Source organism: Myotis davidii, unplaced genomic scaffold, assembly GCF_000327345.1.
Source record: "Myotis davidii unplaced genomic scaffold, ASM32734v1 scaffold2126, whole genome shotgun sequence".
NCBI classification, from domain to species: domain Eukaryota; kingdom Metazoa; phylum Chordata; class Mammalia; order Chiroptera; family Vespertilionidae; genus Myotis; species Myotis davidii.
In genome coordinates, this window is record NW_006296543.1 from 97,965 (window position 1) to 109,922 (window position 11,958).

The following is an 11,958-nucleotide window of genomic DNA, read 5'->3' on the forward strand; positions in this document are numbered from 1 at the left end:
CCCACCCTATCTGGTCTTGGTGCCCCCCACTGTGTGCTCTTCCCTCTCACCTATGCCCGGTCCAGGACCTAAGAAGGTGAGGTGGAAGGAATTCTATAAGTGTGGTCATCTCTCCCAGGAGTCACACTGGGAACTGTGTTGGGCTCTGTCACCCTGGTGCTCCCAGTGCCCAAGCAGTGCCTGGTGCAGATTTGTTTAGTTATTGAATGATAGGAGGATTGGACCTCATAGCAAGGTCTCCTTCAACAGACCATGGCTCCTAGAGTCAGGGACCCTGCTGCCTCGAAGACTGAGGCTCATTGGAGGGCAGAAGCCGAATCCTCTCCTCCTTCCTCCTTCTCCCTGAAGCCTGTGCCCCTGGCCTGACAAGGGATAGGCATGGGCTGGGTAAAAAGTGAGAGGTGTTGGGCTCTCACCACACACATGCCATGGTTTGCCACCAGCACTCCACTCACCAAGTTTCCTTCCTATGTCCCAGGGGTGCTAGCCTTCATCTGGGGAAACTGTGATGGAAACAATGTAGCTTCTGCAGGAGCTACATTGGCTGGAAATGCTTCCCACAAGAAGTGGGACTAGATCAGGGTGAAATTTGGATAGAGATGTTGAGGAACAGAGGAAACAGCTTTGGAAGAGATATAAAGGTATGACTGGATGTCTGTGGCCTGCTGTCAGGAACACAAGAATCTGGATTTTTGGGAAGGATCCATATGGGAGAAGGTTGGGAGGGTCAAGCTGGGAAATGCCGAGGACCCCAAATGCCAGGGGATAGACGCCATCTGGCTCCCTGTAGCACTTCTAGAAGTCACAGTGGTTCAATTCCAAGATTTGAGTCCGTGAACCCTGTGTGTGAGAATCAGCCCTTTCCAGCCACTCCCCACTCCTGAGGTCAAGTTGTCCTGACTGTGGCCTATTGCAGGGGTGTACTCCACAAAGGACTAATCTACCAGAGCCCAGGATTGAGATGGGCACAATCAGAGGTTCGAGCTAGGATTTTTCCTCTCTCTCTCTCTCTCTCTCTCTCTCTCTCTCTCTCTCTCTCCCTCCCTTTCCCTCTCCCTTCCTCCCTCCCTCCCTCTCTTCTGGAGCATCAGAAAGGGTGTTGCAGGCATCTCGTATTGAGGCTTGTCTGATCCCCATCTACCTGGGAGAAGAGGGAGTGAGGATGAGGTAAGGGCCTCACTCCCTCAGCATCCCTCCCTGGGGCAGAGAGCACTCAGCAGAGCTCTTCCTGCCCAGGTACCCCTGAGGAATCTTATTCCCTTTTCCATCTAGATTGGGGGCTATAAGTTCAGCTTTCTTCAGTCTGAAGCTCCCTAGGTAGGCTAGTTGGGCCTGAGGATGGACTAGTAGACCCTCTTCCAGAGTCCCAAGGCATGCAGGCAGGCCCTATCCTCACAGTGTCTGGGAATAGGTGGAGCTTATTTGCAGGGGCCCATAAATCCCAGAGATTGGCTTTGCCCTCTGTTAGAGGGTTGAAGGAATGTGGCAGCTCCAGTGGAGGCATTTGGTCATCATGGTCCTGGATTTGAGACCTTTTGGAAGGTCCTTCCCACCATCCCTGACATCACTTCTATAGTAATTTTTCTTCTTTGCTTCCAGGAAGTGGTGTGAAGAGGGCATACTACCTCCCTGGACACCTTATGTTGCAAATGGGGCAACTGAGGGCCAGAGAGGGGAAGACATTGGGCCAAGAAACAGTATGTTAGTAGAGAAGAGGAACCAGAACCGCAGGGCCCTGCCTCCCACTGCCAATATCACTAGGTGTTCCAGCTCCCAGGCTCAAAATTATTGTAGAAACTGAAGACTCATGAGCACACAAAGGAATCATGTTCTACAGTGGGGTTCTGAGCACTGTCCCAGCTGTTTTCGTGGGCCTTCCTGGCCCCTCTACTAGCCTCAGTTGTTTCTTGGCAATAATATGTTTCTTCTGCCCATTTGTTAGTTGTTTGGGAAATTTCATGGGGAGGAGTGGCACAGAATTTGAGTGAAGTCCCAGAAGGGAGGGGACATGAAGGGGGCAGTAGCCCCTTTCAAGGCTTATCTGTATTCTGTGAGATGCACAGGATCATCTTATGTCCCAGCTAGGAAATCTGAACTTCAGTGAGATAAAGAAATGGGTCAATAGTTTTCCAGCTTAATTCCACCCTCACTTGCCACATCTAAAGCCAGCGTGTATCTGCCAGTCCCCTCTGTGTGCCCAGACTGTGGAATTCCCTGCTGTCAAGGAGCTGCTGAGAGAATGAGATTTAAGTCAGAAATAAAAGGGAGGCAGTGTTCCATTAGGTCTCAGTGCTGTATGCACAGATCACAGCTGTGCCCTGAGTTCAGGAAAGGTGTGTATAGCTGCAGCAGTCACAGGAGCTGGTGAAGTTTAGATAGGAGGAGGGGATTGGGAAAAGCAGGCATAGCAAAGGGTGTATGCGTGTGCGGGGGAGGGAGGTGACTGGTGGTTGACAAGAAGGCAGCAGCCTGAAGCTGACCAGGATACTGCACAAAACAGTACCTACACGGCTTGACTGCCCCTCTTTCTGGACACCTTAGAGTACCCCTTCTTATACCTGAGCCTCAGTTTGTTCACCTAGAAGATTGGAGTCTGATACCTGAGTGGATAAAGGAAGGCTATGGATGATTGTTCTGAGCACACAGCCTGCATACAGTCAACAGGGGCAGTGGGAGGGGTGACTTGTTGGGGCATCTCCAGCGCCATTAGGTATTCCCCAGCCTTTAGGCCTGCACAATTTATGTTACAGATGAGGTGACTGGTAACAAGTGAGGGGAAGAGTGTTGCCAAGAAACAGTGTGTTAGATGAGGGTCTTATCTCCCAATGCCAGTATTTCAGGATTGTCCCTCTCCCAGGCTCAGAAGGTTTGTGGAAACTAAACGCCATTGGGACTTATTTTTAATTAATTAATTAATTTATTTATTTATTTTAATCTTCACCCAAAGATTTTTCCATTGATTTTTAGAGAGAGGGAAAGACAGAAAGAAATATTGATGTGAGAGAAACACATTGATTGGTTGCCTCCTGCACACGTCCTGACCAGAGTCTGGGCCGGAGAGGAGCCTGCAACTGAGGTACATGCTCTTGATAGGCACTGAACCCGGGACCCTTAGTTCCTGATGTTCTATCCACTGAGCAAAACTGGCTAGGGCCACCTTTGAGGAGTTAAAGGAATGATGCTCTGATAGTTAGAGTCCAGGCACTGCAACACCTGTTCGCCTGGGTTTTCTTGACTGTCCCCCATCAGTCTTCTGCCATCAGTCTTAACCCATAGATGGCCTTGTCCTAGCTCTAAGCTGAGCTTTCATCTTTCTTTAACTTTACTCTCCACCCCCACCCCATGTAGAGGTTTTCTCAAACCCTGTTGGCAACATCAGGCCTCCTAAGTGCCTATCTCATCAGGCAGGAAGGATTTTTTCAGTTAGGGTTGGGGTGGGGCAGAGGGGTGCTGAAAGCCAAAGGAGAGATCTCCCTCATCTTCCCCTGCCACTTATCTTTTCAAACTGCATGACCCCAACCCCATCTGTCCTCAAGATCTGGCCATGGGACAACTGGCACCAACTGTGTGGGGAGCTAGGAAAAGTCCACCCTCAAGGGCCTTCCAAGGCCTGCTGATTGTACTTGAAATGTCCTCTGACTTCAGCCCCATGAGCCCTGTCGGCCTTTGGCTTCTTCTTGTCCATTAGAAACAGTGCTAGGTGTGAGTCCCAGCTCAGCCATTTCCATCTGTGACCTTGGGTAAGAGACATAATCCCCTGGAGCCAGTTTCCTAGTCAACTGGGAATAATACCTGCCACCCAGCATTATGCAGTTTCACCCTGGGAGACATACATAGCATTGGCCACTATTGCTCTTCTCCCTCCCTTCCCTCTTTCCTTCATTTCCGAGGATGTCTGGAGCCTTGCATGTGGGTGAAGGTGGCCCTCTGAAAGACAGGAAGGGGGAAGCTGCAGTTTTAGGCCACATTCCGTATTAGTGTTTTAAACACTAGGTGGGTCTAACTGAACTGCCACTACAGCCACTGTGTGACCTCTTATTTTGCTGCTTCTGTTCTGGCTCTAGAAGGTTCCCTTATCCAACCCCACCTTAGCCCCACTTATGCAGGCTCAGGAGTGGCCACTTGGAGTGGTGCTGAAAACTCTGGGCTACTTGTAGACCTTGGCCATTGGTGACACCTATCTCCCCTACCACCCTGCCTATAGTTGGCCCAAGGCCCAGATCCCAGTCAAACCTGCACTAGTCAGTCTAGCAGAAGAGAGTCTAGGAAAGGGCAGGCTTAGCCTGAACTCTATCTGTCTATCCTGACACAAAGAGCTCCAATAAAGCCTACCACAGAGCAAGTGCCTCAAATGCTTTAGATATTATTGCTAGTGGTGATGGTCATCAGAGGAAGAGAAAAAGGAGGAGGAGGAAGAAGAGGAGAAGTGCAGTTCTATTTTACATTACAGTAATATGAGAGTCAGAGCAGTTGAAAAGCCACCACCTTCATGAAGCCTTCCAGGATCTCCCTCTTCTCCCAGAGTCGCCCTTCCTTCTTTTTTACTTATTTCAGTGCCTCTCCAATGCTGTACCTTGGTCAGGGCCAGACACACAGTATGGTGAATTCTAAGGTGGGGTGGGTGTGGGTTGGAGGGGCAGCTTACATGACTGTGGGTGCTAGTAGGAGACCTTGGGAGGCCTGTCTGCCTAGGGATACTCCACATGGGTGCAACCCACCCCCAGGCCTCACTCCCCTCCACTGGCTCCCCTGCTGGTCTGCTAAATTATTGAGGAGTGCTAATGTGTGTAGTGTGAGCAGGGCCTCTGCCACCTGCCCCGACGACACTGGCCTCTGCTTCATCCTCATGCCTACTTCCTGGGTGTCTGCCATGTCCTCCTTCCTTGCAGACCCTTCCCCACAGGGTCCACTGGGCAGAATTCTAACCACCTCACATTGCTACCAGCTGGTTAGCATTTAAACTTAGGTCAGTAAAAGTTAATTGAACAAAAGTGTACGTGAGGCACTGGGGACTCCAAGAGACTCTACCACTAGGGAGGTGCAGGGACAATCATCTGTGTGTACCTACTGTGTGTCAAGCACTGGTAGTGCTTTCCCGACCTGAGCTCCTGAAAGATGGGGGCCTCCCCAGTTTGTTGATGGGAAGAGTAGGGTCCAGGGAAGTAAGGAGCCTGCTGGTGAATGGTAGGTGTGGACCGCTGGCCTTGAGGCCTACCTTACAGACAGGGAACTATATGGGAGCAAGTGGAGGAGAGTAGGCCCAGGTGGCTCTTAGCAGTGAGAGTGTGAACGGCAGCCAGAGGCCACTGTATTGAGGCACCTGCTAGGTCTTGGGGCCTGCTGGGTATTCTCTGCCCTCTGCCCTTCTGCTAGCTCAGCCCTGCTCTTCTCCTCTTCCTATAGCCACCTTAAGTGACCCAGCCAAGCTCTGGGTTCTCCTGCCGTGCCCACCCTGACTTCTGTCACCCTCTGGGCCTCCCCTTTCCTCAGGTAATCCTGATGGTCCTACCATTCCCTACCAGTGCTCCTCCTGCCCACAGAGGAGACAGCTCTTCATTGTCAACTTGCCTCCTTCCTCCTCACACTCCCTCTCTGGCTTCCCACCCCTGTCTTGGGGGAAGGGGTGCTTTTACTCCAGTCATGTTCATCCCTGTCCCTACTCTGACCCAGCCCCAATGTCAGGTATTCCCTTTCCACAGCTCTTATTTGGCTTCTGCACCCACCCATTCCCATCCCAGGTTATAGCAGAAGTCCCACACCACTTCTCACTAATGGAGACTGACAGCAGCCCTGGACTTCCACCTGCTGTAGTCCCAAGTGGTTGTGGAACTTCTTGGGCAGGACTTCTGGGTCTCAGTTTCCCCTTCTGTTGAGTGGGCTAGAATAATGCCTGGAATATAGTGGGCATTCAACAAGTTCTTGTTGAATTAATGAACTAATTAAGTAACTGATTCCTGGCCTGCCCACCTCACCTTAGTATTATGAAGATCAAAGTGGATTTAAAAGGGCTTTGCAAAGTTTGATGGTTTTGTTTAGCCATGAGCATCCTTGGTGCTCAGCGGGAGATTGCTGCTGTTGGTGTTATAACCACTGCCCTCATTACAGATTCTGCATCAGAGGTGACTCGCGAACTCATTTTTTTGGTTGATTTTTCTTTGTTAAATGGCATTTAAATATATAAAATAAATATCAAGAATATAAGTCTTTGTTTTACTATGGTTGCAAATATCAAAAAATTTCTATATGTGACACAGCACCAGAGTTAAGTTAGGGTTTTTCAAAATGCTGACACGCCAAGCTCAAAAGGTTCGCCATCACGGCCCTAGGCAGTGGGGACTCTGGGCTGAACCTGTGGACCTACAGTGGGGAGTGGTCAGCACAGCATGCCTCCACCTGCCCTGCCTGGCCTTCCTTTCTGAGTGTTCCTCTAGAACAGTGGTTCTCAACCTTGGCTGCACATTAGAATCACCTGGGAATCTTTTTAAAATCCTGATTTCTGGGCCTCATCCTCCAGAAATTCTGTTTCTTTATTTAACAAAGAAAAATCAACCAAAAAAATGAGTTTGCGTGTCATAGGTTCACTATCACTGCTCTAGAATGTAGGCACTATCCCAGAATTGCTCCCAGCACAGTCTTTCTTGCCCAGCCTTGTGCCCTGCAGTTTCAGTGGGAGCTGTCCTAGGGCTTTACTACAGGCTGAGGGTGGTACAGGAGTCCAGAGGGGCAGAGACTAGGGTCTGCAGAACCTCCCCACCTGGCCATTCCCAGTCAGTCCTGTTCCCCACCGAGCTACAGCTTTTTGGCCCATGCTACCCCCAACATGTCCGTCCTACCCATTTTGTCCTGGCCTGGCCTAAGCACCTCCAGTGCCTCAGCACTGAGCCAGGAACCCAGCAATGAGTCCACCTTTATACTCTATGACTTGACCTCAACTCTGCCTAGTGCCCTGACTGTCCTGCAGATAGTACCACCCTGCTCTCACAGACTCATGTCCTGAGATTTCTCGCTTTCTGGTCCAGTTTCCCTGGTGCTGATGAGCTTCCCGTGAGTGTCACCATTCAGTGGACGCAGCTCATACCTGCTCCTGGTTTCTACCAGCCCTTGTCTCCAAGCATGCATATCTTGGCAGAGTCCTGTGTACCAGCCTTGAGTATGGGAGAGGCTTGGGGAGGATGGGAGGAAGGAAATGCAGCCCTGTTCAGAGGGAACCCCTAAGCCTGAAGCACCCATCTGCACACAACCACCAGAGACTGGAAAAGCCTGGAAGGTGGGGTTCTGCTGTAGGAGATACCCATGAATGATGGTCAGAGAGGGTTTCCGGGCGGAGATGGTGGTGACCTATGGAGGTCAATGAGGACGAAGAGGAGGAGCCCCTTATCAGAGGGCAGAGTAGTGCCCACTCTGCTGGCCTCTGGGCCAGCTTCATTCCCTCCACAGCATAGCACTTGGGTGGATGTTATCAGCTCCATCTAACAGATGGAAATGGAGGTTCAAAGAGGCTCAGGGACTCACTCATGCTCCCCACTGTCATGGAGGCATTGCGGGCCTCTACCTCAGGTCTGGCATCTTTTTAGGCTCCTAAGTGGAGAGAGTAAGGGATTCTGGGGAGGAGGGCTGGAGGCTGGCATCTGCCACAAACCAAGCATCAAACAACTGCTAATTGACTTTCAGGGAAGGGGTGTGGGAAGATGAAAGGTGGCTTTCTGAGTTGTTCTTGTCCCCTCTCCCCCCTCCCCAAAGCTTTTCTGTTATTTCCTCCCCCTGTGGGAGAGCCTTCACAACGAGGGGTTCCTATCCTTTGCCCCCTCCTTGGGTGCCTTTTCAGAGAATAATTCCCCATTATACAGAGAGATTTAGCTTAATAGAAGCTGACAGATCATTCAGAGCAGTAATGTACTCCAGCTTCAGGCATTTAGTTTCCATGGCCTGAACTCCCAGATTAAAGGCTCCTTGCCAGCACCTTGCCTATGTCCTCCCTGTACCCATTCTGTGACCTTGACTTCAACTATGGGGTAGGTTACTCTTACCTTATTCCCCACCCTCTTTCCTGGCAGACTCCTCCTCCCTCCTTTTCTCTCTCTTTCTTTTAAAAAAAGTATTTTTCTTCTTAAATATTCAGTTGAGAGGCTGTTGCTTAAATCCTGCAGACAGACCCATGTGCTCTCTGCCAGCAGGCAATGGAACACCTGGTTGGCCCTAAACACTCTCTCAGCCACACAGCCTGGTGGTGTGCTGCACCTGGTGGGAAATCTGGGCAGCTAGACCCTTGAGCCTGGCATGGGCAGACAGAAGCTGGATGGATGGCAGAAGAGGAAGCACTTGAAAGCCTTTTATTGATCAAGAGAGCAGCATCTAGAGCTGCCTCCTTCAGGCCCCTGGAGGGTCCACTTGTCAGTTGTCTGTTTCTGCTGCTCTGTCTTATCTTTGTCTTGTCTTCTTAACCCTTTCTCTGCCCCCCTTTACCACCCCACCTTTAATCTGCTCACCAGGCTGCCTATTTGAGCTACCTTGCACTCCTGTGCAGGCAGCAGGGTGCATGGGAAAGCAATGGATATTTTGAATCAGCCAGTCCTGGGTTCAAATCCTGACTCCAGGACTTATAAGCTGTTTCTGTTCAGTTTAATATTTTGAATTTGGGCAAGTTCCTTAATCTCTCTGAGCCTTCATTCCCTCACCTGTAAAGTAAGATGCTATATTCTGAGGGTTCAGGGTGTAATGTGTGAGGAGTGGTGCTGTGGGTGGCAGCTTGCCCTTCCTTGGTGAACCCAGTCTTCCCTGAGGAGACTCCACCTTCTGATGCTCTGACCTCTCTTGCCCAGATACCCTTTCCCTGCCCATCTCATCAGGAAAGGGAAAGGTGGTCAGGAGGGGTGTTTGGCAAGGTGGGCTCTGGATCTCCCTGGTCACAAGCTGCCTAGCTGCCTGTGTAGGTGTGAGGGGAAGAATGAGGTTGAGTGGGAGGGACCCTTCTCCTTGACTTCAGTTCTTGGGCAAAGCTTAGTGTCTGATACCAGTTCTGGCTTGAAGGAACTAACTTTTGAAGGGTTGAGGCAAGACTACCAGGGGAAAAAGGAGAGTGGGTAGAGGTGCAGTGCCTGTGTAACCTGAGAGGAGGAGCCTTCCAGGCTAGGGCTCTACCCCCAGGTTTCAGAAGATTGGGTTAAGAGAGATGCTAACCTTCATGGATGGGGAGTCTTGGAAGCTGGATGGAAGTATTCAGGTAGGCAAAGTTTCTCAATGTGTTTTCTAATTCTGCTTTGGGGTTGGTGATGTCCAATAATGTCAAACATGTTGAAAGAGAACATGATGGCATCTTTGCCTCACAGGTGGGGGAGATTCCTGCTCCATTCAGGGCAGGGAATAGCAGGATGACCATTGGAGGTGCAGGAGGGTAAGGTCCCTAGGTATGAGGCCATAGAGATTATCTGGGTCTCTTGTGCTGTGGGACCTTGGGCTGGTCCCACTCCTTCTGGTCCTCAGTTTCCTCATCTGCTAAATGGGGTTAATCATCCTGTCCTATCTGCTTCATGGGTTGGGCAGAAGACCCATTTAGAGAATAGATGGGAGTGTCCTGTGATCTATAATGTTGTAATAATAACTATTATTCTGAGCATCACCTTGCCTTCCATTCACTCTTTATAACACCCACTTTGATCCACACAGTCTAGCTTTAATTCATATATTGATAAAATTGAAGAAACTCACAACTGAAAGCAATTTCCCTTCCCATTTAGTGCAAACTCCACCCAACATATATGGCATACATGGTCCCCAGACCTCTGCTTGCATGCCCCCATGAGCTCAGTACTCCCAAATGCTAAAGAAAGATTTGTTTCCCTGAAATCTTTTCTTACTGGGCCTAGCTCTATTTTCTGGGCCCATAAATGCCAAGTATCTTTGTCAGGGACCTCAAGTCCCAGGGGGCATGGGTTCCAGGCCCACCTCTTCTTGACAAGCCCCTGTGAGCAGACCTCATTTTATCAAAGATCTTCTGCACAGATACACTGAGGACTGGGCATGGCTGTCTGCAGGTGGTTACACCATCTCCAGAACTGAAGTGGCTGGCTCACCAGCCCCAGGGTCTCCTGGCCACCAGGCTCCCCAGCCACTTTGTGCAGTTGGCTCTGGGCACTACTCTCAGGATTCACCCATGCTTTACTAACTCTCTTTTGTCCACTTTGGACCATTCCTAGGGCAAGTGAAGGGGTCCTTTGTACAAAGGACCCTGCCTCCTTAATTGACCCCTCTCAGGCTGGACCTACTTTCAAGATTCCATCCTAATCTTTGCCAAAAAAAGTTGTTCCAAACAGGCCCAAGGGTCAGCCCTATCAATGCCAGGGAAAATCCACTCCGGGGGCCAGTCTGACCCCTCTGCGCATTCCTCCTGGACATGGTTATTTAGCTAACCACTGAGGAACCCAGCCAGTTTTCTGTCTCATCCACAAGGATGTCATGAGTGCATGCCATTCTTTTTTTTTGCACTTGATTATTTTATTTTCCAGTCAGCCAACAGTCCTAACTTAAGGCTTTCTTCCCTTTTTATGCAATGACTGTCCTCTAGAAAAAGCAATGAATCTGCCTCTAGCTTCATCCTCTTCAACCTTTTGGAGCAGTGGATGTAAATTTCTGATTAAAGTGATCTTACTGCCCTGGCTGGGTGGCTCAGTCAGAGCATCATCCCATACATCAAAGGTTGCAGGCTCGATTCCCAGTCAGGGCACATACCTAGGTTGCAAGTTCCATCCCTGGTCAGGTTGTGTGGTGCATACGGAAGGCATCTGGTCAATGTTTCTCTCACATCAATGTCTCTCTCTCTCTCTCCCTCCCTCTCTCTCTCTCTTGAAATCAATTGGTAAGGATTAAAATAATAATGAAAGTGATCTTACCAAGTTTAAATTCATAATTAAAAATTCTTCTTTTAATGTCTTCATGCTTGATTGGGAGAGGGGCTGGGCCCTGTACCTTTCTTCTTCCCTTCCAGTCTATTCCCAGAGCTGAAGAAGGCACAGAAGCCCAGCTCTCCAGCATAGCCACTGTGGCCAGCTTTGCTTTCAGTTGATTCCTCATGCTGGACTTTTCTTTAAGGTTCTTTGTAGCCTAGAAGAGCATCAAAGTCTACATTCATGTCATACTTGATGATGGACACGGCCTTGTCAGGCTTGATCTCCATCACCCACAGCTCATAGATCTTGCTGTAGTTTGCCCCTCCCCAGTAGTCAGACAGGCAAAGTTTCTCAATGTGTTTTCTAATACTGCTTTGGGGTTGGTGATGTCCAGGAAGTCAGGGCTCTGAGGCTGAAATTTGGAGTTCGTGGCCATTTGAAGATTGACACTTTCCACTTGACCAGGCACCCTCTTTCACCAACAAAACCTGCATTATCTATTGTGGGAGGAGGTAGATGTCCTCTTCAGTCACTAATTCCAGCACACCACTGTGTTTCATGCAGTCCAAGTTCTTGTAGGTAAGTTTAAAGAATGGGGTAAGTAATGTTGAGTAAGCTGAGTTGATCAAAGGCCAAGGATGACATAATTATCTTCCTGCCTTTCTCCACATTTGACCTGTCATTAGTCCCCATGACCATGGGCATGGAGATGCATCTATACTCCATGGAGAGGCATTTCTGGGAGACCAAGGGAATAATGTTGTCAAACATGTTGAAAGAAAACATGATGGCACCTTTGCCTCACAGATGTCACTAGGTCCCGAGAACCCATGCCATCCGTTTTGAGCAGCCAAGGAACGAGGTGTGGTTATCTTGCATGACTCTTTGGTAGTGAACTCCTCACACTGCCTGTTGTCTTTTTTTTTTTTAATTGCTTAAAGTATTACAAAGAGTATTACATATGTCTCCTTTTTCTTCCCTGCCCTTGAACTTAAACTACTAACATTGGGTGCTATCTGTGAAATTCATGGTAGCCATAAACCAAAACCCTGTAACAGATACACAAAAAAAAAAA

At 49.4% G+C, this 11,958-nt stretch overlaps 1 protein-coding gene and 1 pseudogene across 2 annotated transcripts in view; one reads left to right on the plus strand and one right to left on the minus strand.

The window, feature by feature from the left end:
• LINGO1 (leucine rich repeat and Ig domain containing 1) overlaps nt 1–11,958 on the plus strand; it is a 192,776-nt gene that overhangs the window by 82,971 nt on the left and 97,847 nt on the right. The gene's annotated exons all lie outside the window — the stretch shown is intronic.
• Nucleotides 10,521–11,669, minus strand: LOC102770315 (annotated as a pseudogene).